The sequence below is a fragment of the Felis catus genome, chromosome E2, assembly GCF_018350175.1.
Source record: "Felis catus isolate Fca126 chromosome E2, F.catus_Fca126_mat1.0, whole genome shotgun sequence".
Classification (NCBI taxonomy): Eukaryota; Metazoa; Chordata; class Mammalia; order Carnivora; family Felidae; genus Felis; species Felis catus.
The window spans coordinates 13,384,896-13,405,334 of NC_058382.1; the positions used below are offsets into that span (position 1 = coordinate 13,384,896).

At 47.3% G+C, this 20,439-nt stretch overlaps 1 long non-coding RNA gene across 2 annotated transcripts in view; it reads left to right on the plus strand.

Annotated features, from left to right (window-relative positions):
* LOC109494790 overlaps positions 1-20,439 on the plus strand; it is a 100,775-nt gene that overhangs the window by 74,743 nt on the left and 5,593 nt on the right. The window contains exons 3-4 of one of the 2 annotated variants that reach the window (XR_002149845.3): positions 8,866-8,998; positions 12,233-13,015. This is a non-coding gene — a long non-coding RNA (uncharacterized LOC109494790). Of the gene's footprint in view, positions 1-8,865; positions 8,999-12,232; positions 13,016-20,439 lie in introns of those variants that run through there. The other variant, XR_006590519.1, reaches the window with a different exon arrangement.

Genomic DNA, 20,439 nt, shown 5'->3' on the forward strand with positions numbered 1-20,439 from the left:
GCCTGTAAAATGCACATCCTGACTCAGCAGTGTGGTGGGGACCTGAGAGTCCGCATCTAACAAGCTCTCAGGTGAGGCTGGTTGTCCTGGGCCAGGCACACGTTGAATAGCCAGGCTGACGGGGACCTGGTTCTCTCAGAGGACGAGCCTCCTCCCTACTCCGAGTTGGCCTCTGCTGAGTCCTGGCCTCCAGTCTGTCAGCACCGCACACAGAGCCCCAGGGGCCCCAAACCCAGGGGATTCTTTCCATCTGTATCAGAGAAGCCCAGCGGGGCACGGGGTCCCCCCAGTGTTCTCAAATGCTCTGGGGAAGTTGCATTGACTCCTGGCAACAAGGTCACAGTAATGCTCTGAGGGTGAGAAGAGGGCAAGCAGGGTGAGGGATGCTTGCCAGATGACTGGTGAGGGACCCACTCTCCATCCCTGGGTGTCCCCAGCCCGGCCTCTGCTTCCAGGGACCGAGACCTGGGACCAAGTGTCTCAGGAGCTCAGGTTCCAGGTGTGCAGGCGGTTTCCTGTGTGTCCTGGGAAGAGAAGAGGTGGGGGGAGGTCCGGTGGCGGGAGGTTCCCTGATCCTCGAGGGAAGATCGTAAGGAGACCCTTCCTCTACGTGTCTGCTGGCTGCACTGTGGCCGAGAGGCTGACCGTGTGCTCCTGAGCGTCCTGGGCAGCCCGTGTGCTCTGCCTGGGGGACTTTCCTGTGGTCACCCTGCCTCCCTTGTGGCTGGTGCCAGGCAAGGAGTGGGGGCTGCACAGGGACCCCTGACAGATCAGGGTGCTCCTCGGCCCCACTCGTCCTAGTGGGCAGGACAGAACAGCCACATGGGAGGGACTCAGAAGGGTCTCTTGGAGAAAGAGACCGAAATCAGGCTCCTCTACCTCCTTAGGCAAACAAAGCCAGCTTCACATTTTAATTCCCTGTGTGTTGCCTGCATGTCCCTATGTTGCCCCCTGGAGGCAATGCTGGGTCAGGGATCCTGACCGGGCTCCAAAGGATGCGTGGGCCCTGAGCCCTGGGCAGCCTGGGTCCTGGTCCCTGTGGGTCCTGGGTTGCCTGACTCCATTTCAGGGTAGGGTGAGCCCAGGGAGCGGACAGGCACGGTCCAGAAGATTCCAGATCCTGAGTCAGGAGAATTGTCCACCCAGAGAGATGTGTTCCCTTAGGAGGAACTCTCTGTCCTGGAGGTTTCAAGGAATGACTCAGTAGAGTCTCTTGAGACTTTGGAAGAGGCACTGGCTTGGGGGGAGGGGGCTGGACACCACAATGCCCTGTTTCCTCATCACAGCACGGGGCGGGAGGCGGGGATGCATCCGTGTCATCTGTGTCCCTGCTTTTGCTCTAGGCCTCCCCACAGAGCCCACCTGGAGACGCAGCTGAGGGTTCCCAGGGCTTCCTCTGTTACAGGGGAGGAGACCCTCAGCCCCTCTGAGATGGAAACAAATGTAGATCCTGGGTTCTCCTGTCCCATCCTGCACAGGGTCAGGCACGGGGCACAGGGCTGGGTCCTGGGGACTCCAAAGAGAACAGGACAGACACGGATCCTGAAACAGGGCCACAGGCACTCAGAGAAAATCATGGCTTTGAAGACACACTTAAAATGGAGGGAAGGTGGGGAGCCTCTGTCGCTCAGTTGATTTAATGTCCGACTCTTGATTTTGGCTCAGGTCATGATCTCTCTGCGGTGAGATTGAGCCTCTTGTCGGCTGCCTGCTGAGTGTGGAGCCTGCTTAGGATTCTCTCTCTCTCTCTCTCTCTCTCTCTCTCATTCTCTCTCTCTCCCACCTCTGCCCCTTACCCATTTTCTTTCTAACATAACATAACATAACATAACATAACATAACATAACATAACATTATAAAATAGAGAAAGGGGGGCGCCTGAGTGGCTCAGTCGGTTAAGTGGCCGACTTCGGCCCAGGTCATGATCTCACGGTCCGTGAGTTCGAGCCCCGCGTCGGGCTCTGTGCTGACAGCTCAGAGCCTGGAGCCTGTTTCAGATTCTGTGTCTCCCTCTCTCTGACCCTCCCCTGTTCATGCTTTGTCTCTCTCTGTCTCAAAAATAAATAAATGTTAAAAAAAATTTTTTTAAATAAAATAAAATAAAATAAAATAAAATAAAATAAAATAAAATAAAATAAGAGAAAGGGTCCATGAAGGGAAAGTGTCTGGTGTGACAGGAGCATGTAACAGGTCTCAGCTGGTTGGGGAGGGGCTGTCACATGGAGCACTCCTGACAAAGTAATCTTTTGGCTGAGACCAGAAGTGTGAGTGGGCCTTTGCCCCTGGAAGGACAGAGGGTGTGGAGGGCTGAACTGCCTACAGAGGGACCTGTCTCAGCGGGCAGACACCCGACTGGCCGGAGGGGCTGACGGAGGTCAGTGTGGGGAGCCTGGAGAGCGAGGAGGACTGTGACTGAGTGAGGCTGGGGAGGGTCAGACCCTGCTGGGGAGTGGGCGCGCCAAGGGGGATCAGCAGCGCCTCCCCCCCCCCCCCCAACCAAGGCTCCAGGCTGCGGAGTATCTCTGCTGCCCTCTGGTGGACAAGGAGGGAAGTGTAGAAGGCAGAGTCACCGTGCTCAGCCGCTCTGCATGTTTATTCATCATCAATCTGTAGACATTTTACATGGATCACATATCATGTTAATACTCCATCATATTACAGCTCTGAGAGTCCCAATATCGGTTGCTCTAAGTACATTGTCCGTGCCTCTTCCCTCAATGAAATGTCACCAAACTCAGATTTCACAGGATGTGTATCAGTGCATATTGTCTCCAGTAAGTTAAACTGTGTGTGCCCTTGGGTGGCAGCGGTGTGTATGGCTGGAATGCTGGGAGTTGGATCCGTGGACAGATGAAGGAGGAGCAGAGTTGTAGGAGGGATGGGATCCAACAACTTATCCTTCACCTTAGAAGAGGTAGATTGATATGCCATTCACCTCTGGATCCCTAGAAATTTCCCTGAGGGAGAAGTCCCCTGAATTTTTGTTTGATTTATTTTCCATGTTCTGACACATAAATGTCTTACTGGTAAGTCTAGAGTCGTTGCTACTTCCTGTTCACTAGGTTCAGTCAGCATAATGTCATCAATGCAACAGGCCAGAATGATGTCTTGTGAAAGGGAAAGGCCACCAAGATCCCTGTGAACTAAATTAGGACACAGGGCTGGAGAGTTGATGTACTCCTGGGCTAGGACAGTGAAGGTGCCTTGCTGGTCTTGCCAGCTGAAAGCAAACTGATTCTGGTAGGTCGTTGCTGACAGGTATGGAGAAAGAAGTATTTGCCAGAGGGAGAGCTTCAAAGCAGGTGCCATGGTAGGCAGTAATCAGCTCAAGCAGGGAAACCACATCTGGCACAGCAGCTGCACTTGGAGTCACCACCGGCTTAAGCTTATGATAATCCACTGTCACTCTCCAAGGTCCCTGCATCCTTCAAGTCCTTGATGCTGCACTAATGCCTGCAGTCCCTCCAGTAAAATGTGGTATTGCTTTTGGTTTACTGTTTTCCTAAGTAGAGGCAGTTCGAGTGCCTTCCACTTGGCCTTCCCCACTGTAGCAGCCCTCACTCCACAGGGCAGGGAACCAATGTGGGGATTCTGCCAACTGTTGAGTATGACTAGTTTAATTATGCCAAACATGGGAAATAAACAACAGGATTGGTTCAGGGACACCCCCCTCCCCCGCCCCCGCCAGGCTCACTGTGAGATGAACCTGTGCTGAACTCCATTGACCACTTGAGCTCCATAAGCCCCTCCTCTGATTGGTGCTGGGCCACTGTGACATTGGGTCCTCGGTTTAGAGACCATGTCTAGTAATGCCCCAAAGAGCTGACTATTTCCTTTTCCCCAGTGCACAGTCATCCTGGTAAAAGGCCACAGGTCCCTCTGGGGAAGGGTGGGAGAAAGGTTCATTGTATAAATTTTTGGCAGCATACTGGGTCCTTCCTCAAGGGGACCCAGCTTCTCCTTTATTCAAGGGGTTCTGGCTCTTTAAATTGGCTCAAGTCTGGGAATTAATTGAGGGGCCATAACACTCAGTTGCTGTGATTCAAGATGGACTTTCTAGAACTCTCCCGCTTATATAGACCAAGTAAGAATTCAGTAGGCTTTCCATCTGTTTCATTTCTAGGAACACCATGATCAACTAGCCACTGTCATTGGTCTCTGTGAATGAGACTATTCTGATTGCTGCTTTGAGTCTGTTATCCTTCGTGATGACTGTGGCCCAAGTCACTTTCAGTGATTAATATGGCCTCTTGGCCCTACCTCCTTGGGATCCAATCTCCCTCCTTGCATTTACGTTTCCCAGTTCACTGGCAGCAGCTCCCTCTGACCTACAGAGGAGAACAATCACAGAGCTCTTTAAGTGTGCTGGGGCTCCCTTATAAGCTCACACCTCAGTCATGAAAGGGAAAGGTGTGTCCTCTGGACTCTCCCAGGGTGGATGAGTAGGTCTTAAATGATAAGTCCATACCACATTCCAATTTCCCTTAGTCTTTGGCTCTTTTCCTCTTTCTCTGAGTCTCAGGGCTATTCTCTGATGCAGAGACCTCATGGGTCTGTCAAGGTGAACAGATACAGATGTAAAACTTAACAGTGACCTGGTGAGCTGAGTGGGGGAGTATTTGGAGGTATTTTTATTCAGAGAGGTGTCCCAGCCCATGGAACCCCAGGTGAGGGTGAGAATATTCCACATGGAGTCTCATATTCTCCCAGGGAGCTGAGGGGAGTGAGCCAGGTGAGGAAATACCCAGGGATATGGGCCCTCTGGTCAGGCGAGACATGGTCAGTCTGGAGGGTGTCCTCTCTTAGGGTGTCTGTGTTCCTTGGGAGTGTCCTATGCCTTGGCATGAGCATGAGGTACTTGGTGCTGAGGCTTTTGATTTGAAGGGAACTCATACCCAGGTGAGAGAGGAGCCAGTGCAGGGAGGTAAGTGATAGAGGACATGGGTGTCCTTGGAGCCCTTATCCCCAGACAGAGTTAAGGGAAGTTCTGGGTGTCTGGGGTTGCTTTGGCCAAAGACTTTTTGAAAAGTCATCCTCTTTAGCTGAGGGCAGGAAAATGTCAGAATGGTGGATGAGGGATGAGGAGGGGAAGGGAGACTCATCTGTAGATGAGGGAAGCCCTCTGCCTCCCCCTAAGCAAAGGAGGAACATGATCTGAAGGGCTCCATTACCCCCACTGGTTTCTTGATGCAGAAGATATCCAGGGGTTCCAGTTCAGAGTCAGCTCACCCTGGGCTCCAGTCACGATGCCCATGATGGCCTCATCAGGAATAAAGTGCTAAGGCTCCTGGGGTGGGCCCATCTGTGGGGGAAGAACAGGGAGAATGAAATATACAGTGTTTTCACTAATAGGAGACTCGCCTCTACTTCATTCAGGCAGGATGCATGACTCCTCAGCATAGCTCTCCCTGGGAGGTACACCTGGAACGTGATGTCATTTCTCCTGGGCTCAGGGTCATCTTTCTACCAAAGGCACGTCTATCGTTTTGTCTAGGAATGGTGGTCACTCTCCTCCCCAAATCACCCTGACTCCTTGACTCCATGCACAAGGGTACTTGAGGACATGTGGTTCGTGTGTGTGTGTGTGTGTGTGTGTGTGTGTGTGTGTGTGAGAGAGAGAGAGAGAGAGAGAGAGAGAGAGAGAGAGAGAGAGAAAGTGAGAGAGGGAAAGTGAGAGAGAGAGACAGAGAGACAGAGAGAGAGAGAGAGAGAAAACCACATTTTGTGCCTATCCTGATGTTGCCCTGTGGTGGACATGAGGGATTCTGTACTCTCTGTCAGGCTTAGGACTAAGCATCTGACTAGGGTTCAGATCACTGCTCTGGACGTTGAGCCCTGGGCAGAGATGGGCTCTCACCCCTCTCCTGCAGGGACAATCAGTACAGGACTCCAGCCACCCTGGGTCTATTGTGCAGCACAGTAGAACTCTGGTAGGACTGGATGGCCCACATTCCCCTGGCCCCACACTTTAAAGTGATTAAAATGGCAAAGTTTAGGTTATATGTATTTTTTTCTCAAAACAAGCAAAAAACTTAGGAAACAAACCTACACATTACTTTATATAAAACTGGCACCAATCCACGACTGGAAATGCATGTGAGTGTCCATTTCTTCATCTGCTGTGCATGCCCATAGTGATTTTGTGAGAGCAGAAGCAGGTGTCCCCCCGTTTATCTACCCTTCTTTCCCTTATTCATTCTCTGAACACCATAGCCATTTTCCTGTGATGGGGCCATTGAGAAAGTAGGCTCGCCCTGTCTCTCTCTTGGGAAATTGGGGATCTGTAGGACATAGGATGTGAACGTAGGTAACTGTACCTGACTGTGTTATCACAGCACAAAAGAACAGAGTCAGAGGTGAGAATTCAGAGGGGGTTTATTGTGTCCACCTGTAGAGGTTGGGGTGACCTTATGGCAAGATGGCCAATGAGATTGGCTATAGAGAAGGGGAAGGAGCAGATTCATAAAGAAAGGGGGAGAGGGCACCCCAGGCAGGGACTGTTTGAGCGAATACATGGAGGCAGGAGCAAGAATTATGAGGGGCAGTATGTGTGCAGATGGGATTACAAGGAGCAGGTCACAGGGGCGGGGTGAGACAAGATGGAGGCTTTTCTGAAGAGTTGGTGTGTTTTCTGGGTCTTTCCATCAGAGGCTGGACTGGAGGGCTGAAGACACTGGGAGAGGGGGCTGAGAGAAGACACACCCACGATGTGTCTCCTTCTTTGCTCCTATTTGTGTGGACATCAGCTGGCCCCGTTTTCTGTTTTCCTGTGTCCCTACTTGAGTTTGCAAAGGGAAAAAGGCTGGGAACTGTCCGTGGTCCCATGGTCCCCAGGGCCATGTGAGGACAGCCAAGCACTCTCGTGGCTGGGTGGGTAGGGTCTCTTGTGAATCTCATCTTTTCCTGTTGATATTACCCCCCACTGTATCCCACCACCACAACTCGCTCCCAGGAGATAGGGATGGGGGGGGGGGCTGGGATAATTTAGACATAATATTTTCCCTGTGTGCCCAAGAAAAGAATAGGCCTGGAGTTCAGGTGAATTCCTACTAAGAGAAAATCCCCATGAGCAGAAGAAAAAGAACAAATGCAGGGAAGACCCCTCTTTATTCACAGACCTGTTAAAGATTTAGAAGTTTTTCTCAACTGGGGATGGCACTCAGAGCATTTGGAAATGTGAGTTGGGGACAGTATTTTGGTTCCATAAGTGACTTGACAGGCCTTCTGGAAATTAGAGTGTGGGGACAAGAGGGAATAATGCAGTAAGAGGCTCAGGACTGTCTGACACAACAAGGACTTCCTTGACCAAATGTCAATAGCTCCAGGAGAACTGAATCAGTTGACTTTATTTCTTTTCTTTTCTTTTCTTTTCTTTTCTTTTCTTTTCTTTTCTTTTCTTTTCTTTTCTTTTCTCTTCTCTTCTCTTCTCTTCTCTTCTCTTTCTTTCTTTTGCATTAAGATGTGTGTTTTTATTTTAATTAAAATATTTTTAATTCTACTATAGTTAACATACAGTGTTATATTAGTTTCAGGTGTACAATATAGTGATTTATTAATTCTTTACATTACTCAGGGCTCATCATGATAAGTGTGCTCTTGACCCCCTTCACCTATTTCATCCATCCCCCCAGTCCTCCTTGTGGCAACCATCAGTTTGTTTTCTCTAGCTGAGAGCCTGTCTCTTGATTTATGTCTCTGTCTTTTTTCCTTTTCTCATTTGCTTTATTTCTTAAATCCTACACATGAGTGAAATCATATACTATTTGTCTTTCTGTGATTTATTTAGCTTAACATTATACTTTCTAGCTCCATCCATGTCATTGCAAATGGAAAGATTTCATTCTTTTTTATGGCTGAGTACTGTTCCATTGTAAATATATATGTATGCATACATACCACATCTTCTTTATCCGTTCATCTGCTGGTGGGCACTTGGGCTGCTTCCATAATTAGGCTACTGTAGATAATGCTGCTATAAACACAGGGGCTCATGTATCCCTTTGAATTAGTGTTTTTGTATTTTGGGGGGAATACCCAGTTGTCCAGTGACTGGATCCTATTGTAGTTCTATTTTTAACTTTTTGAGGAACGTCCATACTGTTTTCCATGGTGGCTGCACCAGTTTGCATTCCCACCAGCAGGGCATGAGGGTTCCTTTTTTTCCACATCCTCACCAACACCTGTTGTTTCTTGTTGATTTTATTTTTCTTGGTAGCCAATATCCTCCACTGACATAGTATGTATTTATTTACTGGTTTATCTTATATATCCACATATTTATTTTTTATGTTTTATTTATTTTTAAGAGACAGAGAGAGAGAGAGACAGAGAGAGAGAGAGAGAGACCAGGGGAGAGACAGAGAGAGGGGGAGACACAGAATCCGAAGAAAGGCTCCAGGCTCTGAGCTAGCTGTCGGCACAGAACCTGACGCAGGGCTCGAACTTATGAACCGTGAGGTCATGACCTGAACCGAAGTCGGACGCTTAACCGACTGAACCACCCAGGCGCCCCTCCACATATCTACAAATGGAGCCTCATGAGAGAATTGGCTTTGATTTGTTTACAGCTGTGTTTTCTGACTCTCTAAGTAGGGAAACCCATGAGATTTGTGTTTGAACAGTGTTTAAAGATGCTTTGAATGAAAAGAATAGAGTGTGCAAAGAATACAAAGGACCTCTCACCTGGTTTCTGGTCTCCTTCATTATGCCTGAGACATTATTTTGTATTTATTTCACTGGCATTGTGCTACATTTAAGGTCTGTGTCTGATTTTCTTCATTTGCCATTATCTTCTTTTAGATGTAGCCTTAAAAAATATTTATGCATAGTTCACTGTTGCCCAACTGTATTAATTTTTCCTCCTAGAGATATTTGACATCTCTGGAAGTGTTTTGGTTGTTGGATCTGTGGACGAACTATTGGTAACCACTGGATAGTGGCCAGGGTCCAGCAATAAACAGGACAATCCCCTACAACAAAGAATTATCTGGTCCAAAATGTGAGTAGTTCCAAAGTTGAAAATCCTTCTGCAGACAAAAATTTTACCATGAGTTTTGACAGAAAGAATATGGCAATCTCTATGATAGTAAAGTAGCCTCTTAATGTTTTATAGAAGAACAAATCCACATATACAAATCAGGTGAATGGGGGAGTGGGGGAGGAAGCATATCTTCCTGGTAAGTCTGCTCCTGGGGGAGAAGTCAGGAAGGAGTGGTTTGGCATCAGGAGGACAGGGTTTTGACAAGAGCAGTGTCCTTCCAGGGTGGAGCGTATGACGCTTCACGTCCCAAAGGATCCTGCCTGGCCTCCTCCTCATCCCCACGGAGGCTTTGGGCCTCCAGCTTTTGGAAGAGAGGGTTGAACAGGAGCGCCCATGGCAACCACTATTGCCTTGATAGCCGAGCCAGAAATCTGGGGGTGCTCGATTCACAGAGACTGAGGCAGCTGAGATTTGATGGGGTTGGGTTGATAGACACAGGCCACTTCTTATGAGTGTGATGCCCTTGGGGTTGGCAAAGGTGGGGGCTGAGGTGTTGAGAGGGGCAGGGAAGGCAGGGCTAGGAGGCCTGCAGCTGTCAGTGGACTGGGATTACAGGGCCCCCAGTCTGCTTTGGCAGGGCCCCTGAGTGGATTCAATATGGGGGGAGCAGAGTATCTGCAGGAGGGTGGGGAGCTGGGATCTCATCACTCCAAACAAAATCCGTTGCTTGGTGGGCTCCACAGGAGAAAGACCGAGGTCTGGAAGCTTGGCAGCCCTGTCAGTGGGAGCTGGTGGAGGAGGCCTGGTAGGGTCAGGACCTGTGTCAATGAGATACACATCCCAGCAGAGTAGAAGTAGCTGGGACTTGAGTTTCCTAAGGTGCCTAGAGGGCTCCAGCTCTTGGGTAGTAGATGGTGGGGGGCTGGGGGGGGGCAGCAGGTGGGTGTCCTCAGCAGAAAATGGGCCCTGCTGAAGTAAGGCAGGTAAGGACTGAGTTCCTGGAGCTGAAGTCCCTCCTACACATAAAGATTTGGGTCCTGGGCTGATGCTATACCTGCCACAGGCAGTGGGCACAGGGACAGCTGGATATCAGGCTCTCTCTCGCTCTCCCAGATGGAAGTAGATGCTTCTGTGGACTTCCAGCCTGGGTACAAGGAAGGGACCATGTCAGTTCTCATCAGGGCTTTAATCTTGTCCTGTCTCCCCCTTCTGCCCTCAGTGCCCTGGCTCTCTCAGAAGAGCCTTATCAACCCCCCGGCTCCCTTTCTCAGAGCCTGGCCTCTACACTGACTCTCTGGGTGGTCCTCCGATGCTGGGAGCCTTGCAGGGCCAGGGGTAGTGGAAGGGCCCCCCTCTGCGCTGAGGGGCAATCTTGAGGTCCACCAGCCCCACACCGCTTTCCAGTGCCCAGCAGACCAAAGCTTGTGCCTCATCTGTCTCCCCCAAGTGTTGGAGAGGTGGGCCGGGTACTGGGTCCCAGTTGTCTTGTGGGAAAGCGCCCCCAAACCTTTCCTACCACCACATGTAGGTAGTGGCTGGTCCCAGTCCAGCAGTATCTTGGTGGGTGGTGGTGGAATCTGCGTAGGATCGTGCTCATCATGAGTGCACTGGACTCCGTGAGGCCCTGAGCGTGGGGTGTTGTGGGGTTTGGGGCACACAGGCAACAGCCCTGGAGGAGAGGGTGTTGGGGAGTGCCTTCGAGCAAGGATTGGGCTTCCAGAAGTTCCCTCATGTTCCAGGATGCAGCCAGGGTGAGGTGTGCAGGGTTTGGTGACAACTGACATCGGGGATGTGGGATGGTGCTCAGGTTGCTCCAGGCCGGTGCCCGTGCACACGCGGACGTCCTGTGCCTGCAGCAGCCGGCTGAGCACCCCGCACTGTCTTGAGAACCAGCGAAGCTCAGGCCTCAGCTCTTCTCATGGTTGGTCGCAGGTGATTGGCTCTGGGAGAGGGGTCAGGGGCTGCCTGTCTTCTCTTTAAGCTTTTAGGGAAGAAAGGGTAATTTCTACTAGCTTATGAAAAATATAGATAGCCAGCTACCTGGTAAAAGTGAGGATACTCCCCTGGAACCTTCTCTCTAGGACGAATAACTTAGTTTTATCAGTAATTGTGACAAATGTTTTATTCTTCTAGTTTGTTATTAATGTCACATTTTGCAGTTTGGCTCTTAAGGAAATGGTGAAAACCAACCAAGATTCAGGTTTTAGCGTGGCAATGTTGATTTCATGTGGACGCTCCTAGGATTTTAAGCTTTCATGAATTCACATAGAATCTTCCCTGTGGACACTCATGTACTGTCTCCTTGTGCATTTCTTTTTCTTTTTTTTTAATGCTTATTTATTTTTGAGACAGAGGGAGACAGAGTGTGAGTGGGGCTGGGGCAGAGAGAGAGACACACAAAGAATCTGAAACAGGCTCCAGGCTCTGAGCTGTCAGCACAGAGCCCGATGCAGGGCTTGAACCCATGAACCGTGAGATCATTACCTGAGCCGAAGTCGGACGCTTAACCGACTGAGCCACCCAGGCGCCCCATTCTTGTGCATTTCTACTAGTCATACTTTTGGAGGGAGTCACATTTTCCCCTAAGGGTTGGAAGGCATCTGACTACTCGGGGGGGGGGGGGAGGGAGGGGAAGGTGTCCAAATGCTGCTGGTAATGATAATGGCACTCATGATGGAGGTCTGTTCAAGGTGGGTGAAAGCAAATGTTTCTGAGAACTTTTCCCTCAAAATCACAAGCAGAAGGCACCTCCTGGGCCTGTCACAATGTTGGGATGGATGAAGGATGAAAATGGAGGTCGGTACTTTAAGTATGACATCCAAAAGTGGACAACAGGTTCTGTGTAGAGTCTAGATATGGACGGGGAATAGTGAGGACACTTAAAGGCCCCCTCCCCTTAGTACCAGAGCATCAGAGGCTCCTGTGGTTCAGGCAGGGGCCCAAGGCTAGAGGGGAGGGTGCTGTCAGCCCACAGGTGCTGGGAACCAGACCCTAACACTGGCCAGTCCCTGACTAAGTCTGTTTTTTGGGGTATAGATTTATCCTTAAGGAATGATGCTGAGGTGTATGATTCTGAGGATAAGGAGATACTCTTATGGTATAATTTTCTTCTCAATAAGATAATTTCTTCCAAATGATAGTATGTCTTTGCATTCATGGCTAAGATGCCTCTCAAGACAGTGACGACATCAGAGGACATGTCTAGTGACATTACATACAGATTTGTATGTTTTTGCATCCCAATGTCTACAGAATTTCCCTCAGCTAACCTGGCCGTATAAACCAGTGGTGTCCTTCTGATTTGTGGTCACACCCTTGGCAAAACCAGTCTTCGAGCTACTGAGCCACAGGCAGCCAAGATAATCACCACTAAATATGCCATCTGCTGACAAATCAACTTTTGATTAATTAAAAGCAGTTTTTCATGACATTAATTATGCCTGTTTATTTTCTCTCTTATTTGCACACTCCAAGAGGCCCAGGGTTTCATTTGGTTAGTTAATACTAGAGGTTAGTGTAGGTCACTTGTTCTCAAGGAGGAGGGATCTTACCAGCATCTCTCCCCTTCCTCTAGGACACGCAGCATTGTCTCCAGAAAATCTCTTTACACCAGGGGTGGAGAGTTCTTCTGGCATCTGGTGGGTGGAGGCTGGCATGGTGCTAATTATCCTATGGTATATCAGATGGCCCCCAACAGGAGATACTAGGCCACGATCAGGGATGAGGAGACAGAGCCCTTCTGTGTGCCCATCACCCAGCCTTCCCAGGAGGCTTCCCCTCACTCTGCTCTTCCCCGTCTCTCCAGACTCTGCCCCTCTAGCCAGCCCCCCTCCTCCTGCAGCTTCACTGCCAGTCCTTGTGAACCTGAACGTGCCTTTGGTTCAAGGTCAGCCCTAATCCCTCAGCTCGTCTGGCTCCTTTTTGTTATTTTTTTATTGTAATTCCAATGCAGTTAACATACACTGTTGTATTAGTTTCAGGTGTACAATACAGTGATTCAGCAGTTCCATGTATCACTCAGTGCTCATCATGATAAGTGTACTCTCAATCCCCTCCACCTGTTTCATCCATCCCCCCACCCACCTCACCTCTGGTAACCATCAGTTTGTTCTCTATAGTTAGGAATCTGGGCTTTTTTGGTTTGCCTCTTTTTTCCCCTCTTTGCTTGTTTGTTTCGTTTCTTAAATTCCACATATGAATGAAATCATAAGGTTGTTTGTCTTTCTCTGACTGGCTTATTTGGCTTAGCACAGTATTCTCTATATCCATCCATGTTGTTGCAAATGGCATGATTTCATTCCTTTCTGTGACTGATTAATATTTCACTTTATCCATTCATTTGCTGATAGACATTTGGGATACTTCCACATTTTGGCTATCGTAAATAATGCTGCGATAAACATGGGAGTACATACATTCCTTCAAGTTCGCGTTTTTGTATTCTTTGGGTAAATACCCAGTAGTGGAATTACTGGATCACATTGCAGTTCTATTTTTAATTTTTTGAGGAACCTCCATGTTGTTTTCTACAGTGGCTGCACCAGTCTGCATTCCTACCAACTGTGCATGAGGGTTCCTTTTTCTCCACATCCTCACCAATACTTGTGTTGTTGACTTCAGCCATTCTGACAGGTGTGAGGGGATATCACACATTGTGGTTTTTATCTGTATTTCCCTGATGGTCAGTGATGTTGAACATCTTTTCATGTGTCTGTTGGCCATCTGTATGTCGTCTTTGGAGAAATGTGTGTTCGTGTCTGTTTGCTCTTCTTCTAGCAGGGACAGTCCACTAGAGGGCACCCACACTCTTCCTTGAGCCTGTGGGGAGCTTTTCCACTTGAGACAAATACAAGTGTATTTCCTGCCAGAACCCCCAGCTTTCAAATAACTCTTTAGATTTGCCCAGGGTGAAGCTCCTGGGACAGATATCTGGGTCCCGGGGAGGAATCTCACATTGGAGAATTGGGGGGGGGGTATGGACTGGCGACCCAGAAGCAGTCCTAGGGCCTAAGTCTTGGGGAGGGGATGGTTCCACACCTAGCAGGCAGCTTAGGCTAGATGTGCAGGAACAAGATGCCCCCACCCTACCTGTTGGCACTGGGGAAAATGACTGTAAGTCCATGACCCTGAAGGACTGGATCACTCTTTTTTTTTTTTTTTTTAATGTTTATTTAAGTTTGAGAGAGAGAGTGTGTGTGTATGTGTGACAAGGGAAGGGCAGAGAGAGAGGGAGACAGAGAATCTTAAGCAGGCTCTGTGCTTTCAGCGCAGGAGCTGATGCAGGGCTTGAACCCACGAACCAGGAGACCATGACCTGAGCTGAAGTCGGAGACTTAAGTGACTGAGCCACCCAGGCACCCCTGGATCACCCTTCTTAAGTGTCCTTGCCCTCCCAGTAGTAGGATTATACACCCATACCCTTTGTGACCTTGCAGCTCCTCCCCCCTGGAAGAGGGGCATGTGCCCCCAATCCCTCATTCATCTTGGGCTCAGCTGTATGCTTGCTGAGGCTAATGGGCTGTGGGAGGAGAGACCTGGGGCAGTTCAGAGCCACACCATAGGAGGCCTCTCTCCTGATCAGCTACAGGAAGAGTGTCTGCTTCTGGTCCCCTTCCCGCTGGTGCATTTAGGAAACCTGCTAAGTGTCGCAGGCCATCTGTGGTCTGAGGTCGGAGCCGTGAGTCTGGTTCTCTGGGCCAGGGGAGCTGCCCTCCCTCAGGCCCAGCTGTCTTCAGGAGGTCTGACCCAAGCAGGGCTCTGCCCCTGGGTGTGGCCAGGGGAGAGCCTCTGAGGAGGGTTGAAGCCCAGGGGCTTGAAGTTCGGGTGGTGAACACAGAACGCCTTGCGCCACTCCTGATGAAACTGATGTCTGTAGTGACCGTCCAGTAACTGCGATGCTTGCTGCAGGTTGTAGGCACCTTCATCAGGTCGAGGAGAAGTTTTCCCTTGGTTTCTGTACCATCCAAATCTGAGTGGACATGGAGCGTCATCAAAGGCCGCTTGGCTTCTCTTCTCGTCATTAGGAATTATTCTCTAGTTCATGTGTTAATGTGCTTAAAGGCAATGATTGATTTTGAATGGTAATCAACCTTGCATTTTGGGAAAGAAATTCAGCTTGGTAATTCCTGATCCATTTTGGTAGCATTTTGTTTCAGGGATTTTTCATCTCTGGTCACGAGAAAGGCCTACCTGTTACTTCTTCTTTGTTTCCTGGTCTGGTTTTGACATGAAGGTTATTGTGCCACATAAAATGAGCTAATGAGTATTCATTTGTCCTGTTCTCTGAAAGAATTGTTTAAGGTTGAAATAAACTGGTCGTTAATTGTTTTGTGGATTGATATGTGGATTGCTTTTTTGTATGGCCTGGAGAGATTGTACACTTCATTTTTTTGTAAAGTAACATGAACACTGCAATAATTTTCTGCACACGTGTGCCTATGAAGCCATCGCCCAGATCAAGGTAGAGAACGTTTCCCCACACCAGAAAACACTCTCATGACCCTTGCAGCCACTAGGAGCCCCACCATCACCCCCATTCTGATCTCTACCACCAGAGACTGGTTTTGCCTCTTTGGGAACTTTACATAAGCAGAATCGTTATGTTCCCTTCTGCATTTGGCTACTTTCCTTCAAGTCTGTGTTGGGATTCTGGGCAACCCTAATTCATTCCTTTGTCATATTGCTCAATACTCTTTTGTTTGAATATACCACAACATTTGCCTGTTGTGGTGTTGGACATTTGGATTGTTCGACTTTGTGGCTCTTCCGAATAATACTCGTATGAATACCCTTATGCATGGGTGTTGTGATGTGTCTAACTCATTTCCTTGGGGATATATACCATTGTATTTGCTGGAGCATCTCCTGAAATACATGAAAATTTTAGATTCTTCTGCCAGATTATTGAACAAATCTTTAAAAAATGTTTATTTATTTATTTTGAGAGAGGGAGAGAGAGAGGGAGAGGGAGGGATAAGGAGAGAGGGAGAAAGAATCCCAAGCAGACTCTGTACTGTCACCACAGAGCCCAACGCAGGGCCCAATCTCACGAACCGTGAGATCATGACCCGAACCAAAATCAAGTGTCAGACCCTCAGCTGACTGAGCCACCCGAGCGCCCCTGAACAAATCTTTATCCCCAACAGTAACATTACATGTTCAGATGTTCCAACTGTTGATATTGTCAGTCCTTTTAATTTCAGCTCTTCTCATGTGACTGACATATTTCATAATGCAGCTTTTTATACGCTTGTTGGCCATTTTCACATGTTCATACTATTCACTGTCTTTTAGAGAGTTATTAGCCATCTTAAAAAATTTTGGATTGTCAGCCTTTTTATATTGCTTTTGTAGGATTTTATAATGCACTTTGGACATGGCTTCTTCATCATATAGATACGCGCACATGCACACACACGCACATAACTTGTATATGTATGAAAGACAGAGGGAGAGAGAATTGGGTGTGTTTTGAAGACCAGAAATTGTAACTTTGATAAAATTTAATCCGTTTCCAGAAGATTGTATGGTGTGAGTTAGGGTCTAGGTTCCTATTTTTTTCTCCATAGAGATATTCATATTCATTTTAAAGCCATTTGTGTTTTTTGAGTGCGCACAAATGTGGCACATATATCTGTGTGTGCACAAGTGTGTATGTGTGTGTAAAGACACTTTAACTTTTTTTTTTAATTTTTTTTTCAACGTTTATTTATTTGTGGGACAGAGAGAGACAGAGCATGAACGGGGGAGGGGCAGAGAGAGAGGGAGACACAGAATCGGAAACAGGCTCCAGGCTCCGAGCCATCAGCCCAGAGCCTGATGCCGGGCTCGAACCCACGGACCGCGAGATCGTGACCTGGCTGAAGTCAGACGCTCAACCGACTGCGCCACCCAGGCGCCCCAAAAGACACTTTAACTCTTAATTAAATTTCCTTTATAGTTATACAAGTCAGATTTCCTGTTTCTTGCTGAGTTAGTTTATGTTATTGCTAATTTTCTAGGAATGTTGTCCATTTTGTCTGAATTGTGAGCTTTATTGCCACGAAGATTTTTTTAGAACTTTCAGTCTCTGCCCCAACTTTAGTTAGGTCCACTTGTTCCCACACTAATGTAGCTTATTTGTGCTTCCTCTGTTGTTTTGCTGATGAATTTTTTTCAGAGGTGTTAAAAATTTATGAACCCTTTCAAGAAAGGAGTTTTGAATAATGGGGTTTTGAATTTGGGATGTGTGGATCTTCTTGATTCTGTATTTGTCTTCTAGCTTATTATTTTTTCCTCTTAAGTTTATGACCACTTTCCTTTGTCCCTTTGTTTTTCTCCAACTTGTTAAGTTGGATGATTAATTCACTTTAAATCAACCTTTTCTAGTATCAGCATTTAAGGTAATGAATTCCCTTGGGAGCACCACTTTAGTTGGATCCCATAAGTTTAAAAAAAATTTTTTAAGTTTATTTATTTTGAGAGATAGAGAGTGCAAGCAGGAGGGGGGAAGAGAAAGAGGGGAGAGAGAAAATCTCAAGCAGGTTCCACACTGTTAGAGCTGAGCTGATGCGGGGCTCAAGCTCACGAAACCGTGAGATCATGACCTGAGCTGAATCCAAGAGTCAGATGCTTAACCAACTGAGCCACTCAGGTGCCCCTGGATCCCATAAGTTTTGCCAGAAGTATATTTTTAGCCAAGTGCCAAATATTTAAAACATCCAGGCAGAGCAGTGTGGCCCAGTCTCCCACGCACAGAGAATCAGCTCCCCTGGGCACAGACTCTACCCAGGGTGCACTGCTCCTGCATGCCCAGAGTCTCCAAGGGTGGCTAGGATGGACTCTTGGCAGATGAACATGTGGCAGTAGCCATGACAGCCCAGTGTTAGCACCTCCTGTAACACTTGGTGGAACCAGAGCCTCAGCCCCCCTTTCCCAGTCCTGGAGATAAGACACATGTCCAAGGGACTTGGCTCCTCCAAACTTAACATCATAGAAGGGTTCAGCCATGCCAGGGCTGGAGAAGGACATAGAGAGTGGTGTGAGCAGGGCAGACAGAACAAAGTTACCTCCTTTTGGACAGTGTCTCCAAGACATGCCTTTGGGAGAGAAAACCTCCAGGGCCCAGATGGACTGCATGGAGCCTCTTTCCTTCAACCTCCCTCTCCCCTTTCTTTGATCCTGTGTATTCTGTGGACCCAGGTCCTGTTCCCAGGCTTCCCTGAGGATACTGAGGTGACAATGGTGTGGAGAGAGGGGATGGAGCTTATTCTATTTATAATAGCATCAAAAAGAATCAAATGTTTAGAAATAAACTTAACCAAGGAAGTGAAAGATATATACACTGAAAACCACCAGATATTCAGAAAGAAATTAAAGAAGACACCAATAAATGGAAAGATATCCAGGTTTATGGATTGAAAAGCTTAATATGATGTCAACGTTACCCCAAACTATATATATACAGACATATAGATACCATGGAATACAATAGAGAGCCCAGGAAAAATGCCCCAATTATTTGATCAAAAGACTTTAGACAAGGGTGCCAAGACCATTTAATGGAGAAAGGACAATCTTGTCAACAAATGGTGTTAGAAAACTGGGTATCAACAAAACTAAAAGGCAAGCGACAGGATGGGAAAAGATATTTGCAAATGACATATCAGACAAAGAGCTACCATCCAAAATCTATAAAGAACTCACCAAACTCCACACCTGAAAAACAAATAATCCAGTGAAGAAATGGGCAGAAGACATGAATAGACACTTCTCTAAAGAAGACATCCAGATGGCCAACAGGCACATGAAAAGATGCTCAACATCACTCCTCATCGGGGAAATACAAATCAAAACCACACTGAGATATCACCTCATGCCAGTCAGAGTGGCTAAAATGAACAAATCAGGAGACTATAGGTGCTGGAGAGGATGTGGAGAAACGGGAACCCTCTTGCACTCTTGGTGGGAATGCAAACTGGTGCAGCCACTCTGGAAAACAGGGTAAAGGTTCCTCAAAAAATTAAAAATAGATCTACCCTATGACCCAGCAATAACACTGCTAGGAATATAGGAGTGCTGGGATATAGGCATATAGGAGTGCTGATGCATAGGGGCACTTGTACCCCAATGTTTATAGCAGCAGCTTTAACAATAGCCAAATTATGGAAAGAGCCTAAATGTCCATTAACTGATGAATGGATAAAGAAATTGTGGTTTATATATACAATGGAATACTACTTGGCAATGAGAAAGAATGAAATATGGCCTTTTGTAGCAACATGGGTAGAACTGGAGAGTGTTATGCTGAGTGAAATAAGTCAGGCAGAGAAAGACACATACCATATGTTTTCACTCTTATGTGGATCCTGAGAAACTTAACAGAAGACCATGGGGGAGGGAAAGGGAAGAAAAAAAAAGTTAGAGAGGGAGGAAGCCAAACCATAAGAGACTCTTAAAAACTGAGAATAAACTGAGGGTTGATGCGGGGTAGGAGGGAGGGGAAAGTGGGTGATGGGTATTGAGGAGGGCACCTTTTGGGATGAGCACTGGGTGTTGTATGGAAACCAATTTGACAATAAATTTCATAAACAAACAAACTTAAAAAAAATAAAACTGGGTATATAGATGCAAAAGAATGAAAGTGGATCACTGCCTTATGCCACCTGCAAAAATTAACTCAAAATGGATCAGATCCTAAAGGTAAGACCCGAAACTATAAAACTCATAGAAAATATAAGAGAATGTCTTCATGACGTTGGATTTGGCAGTGATTTCTTGAATAGAACACTAAGAACACAAGCAAAAAAAAAAAAAAGGAAAAACAGATATACCGGATTTCATCAACATAAAAAAAAAAAAAAAAACCCTATTCATCAAGGGACACAATCAACAGAGTGAAAGGCAACCTATGGAATGATAGAGTAGGTGGTTAGCTCGGTATGAGCTGGAGGCAAGGGTGGTGGTAAACAGTGGTTTCATGGTTTCCCACCTTCCTGGGCTATGAGACCAGGAACAGCAGGTGCAGAGCATTTGTTCCCCCTTCCAGCCTGTGTCCTATAATAAACTGTAATTTCATTATAATATATTTACATTGTGCCCCCCCCCATGGGGGAAGACAGCCATAACAATTTTGGCAAGAACCTTGTAGAGTCAAAAACTCCTCCTCCCCACCTATGCAAACATAAAGGGACACCCCTAAGCCTCTGGCAGTTGCTAACTCTGGGCCTGCTTACTCTCCCATCTTGAGAGTGTATTGTCCTTAATAAACTGCTTTGTGCTTGCTACTTTGCTTCTGGCTGCCTTTATTCGAGCGGGGTCCTCCTCACATAAACCTTTTGTAGGGAGCCAAGAACTAGATATCCATTCTCATGTCACAGAATCTCCCACCAGTAACAGAATGAGAGGAAATAACTTGCATATCATATATCAGATAAGGGGTTAATGACCAGAATATACAAAGAACTCCTACAACTCGACAA